We start from the raw sequence: 6,251 nt of genomic DNA on the forward strand, positions 1-6,251 counted from the left end.
TTTTTTTTTATTTGCGTGTGTTTTTAGCATTTATTTTCATTGAATTGCTGAAGTTCTCCTAATTCTTCAACATACCACGAAAGTGAAACTTCAGTTCATGCATTGATTTTGATTGTGCACTTAATTTTTAAAAAATGTATTCTTTGGGGTGCTTGGCTGACAGTTGCTGGAGCATGTGACTCCTAGATCTCAGGGTTGTGTGTTTGAGCCCCACAACTGGGTATAGACTTTACTTAAATAAAATCTTTAAAAAAATAATATGCATTGTTTTGCAAGATAAACGTGGAATTTAGGACTGTAAATGTTTTTTCTGACTTGTAAAAATAATTATTATAAAATATTCACATATACAGAAAAATTTTATAAAGAAGAAAATCGGTTCCTTAAGTGTGTGTTAGGTTTTAGTTGAGAAGTAGACTTTGTTTTTGTGAGATGATTTCAGGTCACTAGGGTATCTGTGTAGTAGTCAGTGATGTTTGTTTGAAAACACTGGCCACTGCTACTGATACTAATAATGTCTACTGATATATCAAAGTCTGTGTTATAGAATGGTTTTAGAATCTATAGTTTTTTACATATATGTGGTTGAGAGGAAATGTGATTTCCGATGAAAGCAAGATACTGTTTTAGATATTTCTTGTAATATAATCAAGGGACCTCAGAAGTGGAATTAGGACACCCGAAACTGAGGTACAGCTTATTTGAATATAAGCCCTGTGTTTTTGCTCGTTCAGCTGGCATACAGGTGTATCTTGTCTTCATTGGTGTATTTAAGATACTACACTTTGTGACTTTTGGTTACCCTTTTGTGCGGTCTCAAATCCTACACAATTTTAAATACATTTACTCAGGCTAATTGGACATTTTGGTGTATATTAAAATACTAGGGGCGCCTGGGTGGTTCACTCGGTTAAGCGTCCGACCTCAGGTCATGCTCTCACAGCTTGTGGGCTCGAGCCCCGCATCAGGCTCTCTGCTGACAGCTCAGAGTCTGGAGCTGCTTCGGATTCTGTGCCTGGCTCTTTCTCTCTCTGCCCCTCCCCAGTTCACACTCTTTCTCTCAAAAATAAATGTAAAAAAAAAAAAAAAATTTAATACTAAATATTCCCTGGATTTATGAAGTACTTTTGACTTCGGTTTTTCTTAGGTACTTTTTTAACCTTGCCATTTTAAAGAAAAATGGAATTTCCTTTGAGGTTCTGTAATCCTTGGCGTATAATAGGAAATAAACTTTTCAACTAGTGATAGAATTTTATAACTAAATTTAATATAGAACGGTTATATGTCATTACCAGTTTTCAAGTTTCTGATGCATCTGTGTCAGGCAGAGAGAACTTGGGATTGTGCAAAGTCAATATTTTTCATTTTGGGGATTGGATGCTTTATTTGCTGGTATGACTATGATAAGAGAGGTGGTAAGTCTTAATCCAGTTCAGAGCATGGCCTGGCCTCTGGAGCTAATGGGTTTGAATCCTGGCTTTACCACTTACTACCTGCTTCAAGACTCAGGAAAATTGCATTCTCTTTCAGTGGCTCAGTTTTTGCCTGTAAGTTAAATGAGCTAGGGGCACCTGGGTGGCTCAGTCGGTTAAGCGTCCAACTTCGGCTCAGGTCATGATCTCACGGTTCGTGAGTTCGAGCCCTGCGTCGGGCTCTGGGCTGACAGCTCTGAGCCTGGAGCCCGCTTCAGATTCTGTGTCTCCCTCTGTCTGCCTCTCCACTGCTTGCACTCTGTCTCTCACAATGTCTCAAAAATAAACATTAAAAAAATTTTTTTTTTAAACGAGCTAATACACGTAAAGTGCTTACAGTGGTGCCAAGTACATGGTGCCTTCTCAGTAAATGGTAAGGTCTTGGGTGTAAAGGTGAAAAGCTGCCTGTGTTTACTTCCTGTTAAAAGTGTATTCCTTCTCTTTAAGTGGGATAAGTGAGAGTACTGAAGCGTTTTTTAGACAACCTCCAGTAATGGAGAATCCGCCATTTGGCAAAAACTTGAGTACTGCCAAAGAAGGTTAATTGTAAGTGCAGTCAACTTGGATAAAGCTGAAGGTTAGTAAAGTTTTGATGTCTCTACTTTAGCATCACTCTGAAGAGAATTGTACTATGAAAATAGCAAAAAGTGCCTGAATGTTTTTTTGATACCTGTTGAGTACTTACATGCCAGAAACTGACAAGTAATTTTTTTAATCTGCATTTTTATCATCACCCTTTTGAGAAGAGGCAACTGGTCATTTTACAGAACAAGAAATGGGGTTTGAAAGGGTTAAGTGGTCACCCAAGGATTGATAGGTATTAGATCTGCCCCGTAGGGCCCTGTCATCAAAGCTTCCTGGGCAATACCCACCTCCAAAGCTAGGAGCAAAAGTTTGTCTGATTCCTAAAGCCTGGGCTTGGGGCTGTGTCATCCTGCTAGTCCTCTTGGGTGGGAGAAGGAGCTGTGCTTGAGCGGAGGGTGATGGTCCCCCAGCGGTCAGAGAGACTGCTGTGTCAGGTATGTAGGAGCAGGCAACAACCACAGGACCCAGCAATGCACTGATGGTGAAAATACAAATTATAAAGATTTGTAGTATGTAGTTGAAGACACTGGCTGAAGTAAGAGGGTTTCATTAAGAATAGTCTTTTAGAAGTGGCTAATATGTCTTTTGAAGGTGTTACCAGTTTGTGGACAAGAGGAACGAAAACATTTCGCAAAGGTCTGGCATTGTTGGAAGTGTACCAGTTGCCACCTGCTCACAGAAGTTTCCGTGGACACTGCTGCTGGGAGAACAGAAATGTCACAGCGCTTGGTACAGAGGGCTCACTTCCTTCTCTTGGCCTTGGCTGCAGTTGACAAAACTGACCACTCCAGTTTCTGGGACATTTCTGCAAACATCATGTGAAGGCATTCTTTCTCTCAGATACTCCTTATTTCTCATTCGTAGCAGTTTGTCCTCTAGACCAGTCTTTACCCCCCTGCTCTTCTCTGACGACACTTTCTTAGGAGTTCATTTATCCCTGTGGTCATAATGAACCCTTCTCACAATCCTGGATAACATCATCACCTTTGGTCTGGAGCCACCATGGAGGAGTTGTGCCGAGAAAGAATTGAGTCCCCCCTGTTGCAGAGTGTACGGCAAATGAGCTGTGGCCAATCTGCAGTGGTGGTTCACTGCCCCCTTCAGACCAACTGGGGAGCTTGCTACAGGGGAGGTTTGGGGGTTCTGCCCTCTAGCTTAAATCTGGCCTGCACTCCTGCAACCCTCTTTGTGAAACTTCACCAAGAATGGCTCCAAGGCCCCTTCAGGAGAAACTGGCTGAGGAGCGCTGCTGTAGCTGTGGCCCCTCGCTCGCACGTGGAGATTGTGGTGGCTACCCACCCATTCCTCACCAGCCCAGGTAGCGTATGATCCTTGATCTAGATGCAATTTTTAAAATGATTCTCTTGCTCTCCTTTTGCCTATTCATTATTCTGAGTTCCTATCTGGTCCATGCAAAGCTCTGAGTAGAGCTTGATGTGCAACTATAATGAGGACTCCCCTGAAAACAGGTGCTGTGTGGCGCCTCAACAGAAGCAAGCAATTACCCTCTCAATTTTTGCTTTTAACTTGGTTCTTGATAGAGCCTTCAGGTGGGAAACAGCTGGATACATTCCTTGCATCCAGAAGAATATATTCATATTCATTCACATGTGTTAGGCACGGGACATAAAGAATCTATTCACTCATATAGAATGCCTGTAATGTGTTAGGACCTGTGCATAAAGCAATATAACAAGATGATTTGTAAAGCTTATGTAGTCTAGTACAGGAGACAGATGAAACTAGGAGTTTTAACATCTGGTAAGAAGATAAGTTGGGTAGATGATGTCAAGGGGCACCAAATGCTAGGAAAGATAGGAAAGGTTCCTGAAAGAAGTACCGTCTACATGGAGTGCTCCTCCCCAGTAGGTGGGTTAACAAAAGATAGGTGCACTGCTAGTTGAGATTTTCAATAGAGAAGAAACAATAAAGGCTGGAAGAGGTAGATATTATCATGAGTTTGGTTTAGATGTGTTGTTAAATTTGATGGGCTTATATGAGATTTTAATGGAGAGGGCATCCGCTCAGGAGACAACTAGGTTAGAGAGAGAGATTTCACTATGGTCCGCTTATGGTAGTAACTGAAGCCACGGGAGTGACTGGCATTACCCAGAGTGCTAGTGCAAAGTCATAGCCTCGGGGGAATATATTAAGGGGCAGTCAAAGTAAGTCCACAAAGGAGACTGGGTGGCCAGAGATGTAAGAAGACACTGGGATAGAACAGAGTATGAAGCCAAGGGACAGGCTCCATACATTTCTTGGACTCACATGTTTGAGGACAGGGAACACATTTCAGACAGGAGGATCTTAGATTTGCTGCTGAGTTCTTAGGGAGGACCGCTGATTCCATCATGATTCCAGACTAAGGATTTCTCCCGAAGGAAACGGTGTTCTCCAAGCTTTTCCTACCTTACCTGTGGGGTCTGTGCTCCAGCTATTTTCTTCTCTGGTTCATTTGGCCCACTTACATACCTTTGCAAGGCCTTAATGTAGATTCCCAGGATCTAATAAGTATTTCATCTACTTGAAAACTCTTCAGGATTCTCCAGGCTTGGCAGCAGTTTCCCTTCCACAACATTGTGACAAAGTCCTCTTGCCCCCTTGTTCTCAACAAGCTGCACTACTTCCCTAGAAACCCCTTTCCTTCCTGCCATATTTAGGTTATTTCTCTTTGATTCCTCAAACTTCTAAAAAAAAAAAACACAAAACCTTCCTACTAGAAATTCAGCTTGGATAAACTCAGTTTGGTTCAAAGAAACAATTAAGAAGTCATGTCCCTATAAATGTTCCACTTGAGGTGTTGAGAGCTGGATGACCTTTCATGAAAATAGCGAAGCAAACGCTTTATAAACTATAAATAAACGTAGCTACATAATGAAAGTAGTATGAAGAAATTAATCAATAAGCAAAAGGCAGGGGGGAACGTTACAAAGAAATAACCATGAGGTTCCTTAATGGGTGATTACACAAAGGAACATTTTTAGAATTAGGTAAAGCCGATAAACATAGATGACGCACGCTACGAGGAAATTGCTGACACATATAATGCCACGCTTGCCACAATAAAGCGGCCAGTCGAACACACTGCTGTTGTCTGTGTCCATTTGTTATTTTCGCAGACGCCGATCATCCTTCGGGAACCCCTGGACCTACTGGCGCCGGACCCCCCCGGCACTCACACCCCTGCTATGGAGTTACAGGCTCCACCCACTGAGCCAATCAGGTGCTCCAGTTATTATTCAAATATTTGTTTGAGTCTCCGTATTTGTGGCTGACTCTAATCTCTATGGGGTCTTACGCAGCCTTTGGGGATTTGCTAAAGCTTTTGGACAATATCATGAAAATTCATGAATACTTATTAGGTAAGTATTAAGAAGCTAGGGTGGATCCGGCGCTGCTCTGAGTGCTAGAGAGAAGACAAAGCAAGACCCCTCTCTGGGAGAGTAGACTGCGGGGTGTGTCCAGGAGAAAACCGCCAGACTAGAGGCTGAAAAGTGACCAGAGGGGCCAGGTATTAAGGTTCCTAGACAGCTCTGAAAAATTCTGAGCTTTGCCCAGTCGGAGCTGGGAAGTGGCAAAGGGTTTGTATTTCACAAGAGTGACCCAGCTTGCTACATGCACCCATTTTCAAATTCTGCCTGTCAACTGAAACGAAATCCTTTGGACGTGTGGGACATTAAGACACCCCTCACACAGACTTCCTCACACATTCGGCGCCGGGGCTGATCTCCACCCCGCAAGAGAGCACGGAGAAGGGTTTGCACGGAGAACCAAGTTAAACCCCCCAGTGATAATTACTGGCGCCTAGTTCGGAGAGGAACTGTCGAAGCCACGAGAGCAAAAGCACACAACAGAACCGCCCGCACGTCGGCAGCTGGCAGGATTCGCGCCCACATTCTCGCCACAGGGATTCGAGTCCTGAGCGAACGTGGGGTACTATTCTGTCACCCCCACTTTTCACTGACTCGCCAAACACGCCTCCCGCCCCCAAATCAAAGACGTCAAGACAAACTACAACACTGGGGTGTTCAGGTAAGGGTCCGAGGCGGTGGTGATGCGTGTCTGGCTCCAGGGCCCGCGGTCCCGCCCGCTGTCCGGGTCCTCAGCGGCCTAGCCCTCCCCGCGCCAGCCGTCGCGCCTGCGCATTGGCGCCCGCGGATCGGTGGGCGGGTCTGCCTGCGGCTCCGCCCCCTG

Source organism: Neofelis nebulosa, chromosome 6 (genome assembly GCF_028018385.1).
Source record: "Neofelis nebulosa isolate mNeoNeb1 chromosome 6, mNeoNeb1.pri, whole genome shotgun sequence".
Taxonomy (NCBI): Eukaryota; Metazoa; Chordata; class Mammalia; order Carnivora; family Felidae; genus Neofelis; species Neofelis nebulosa.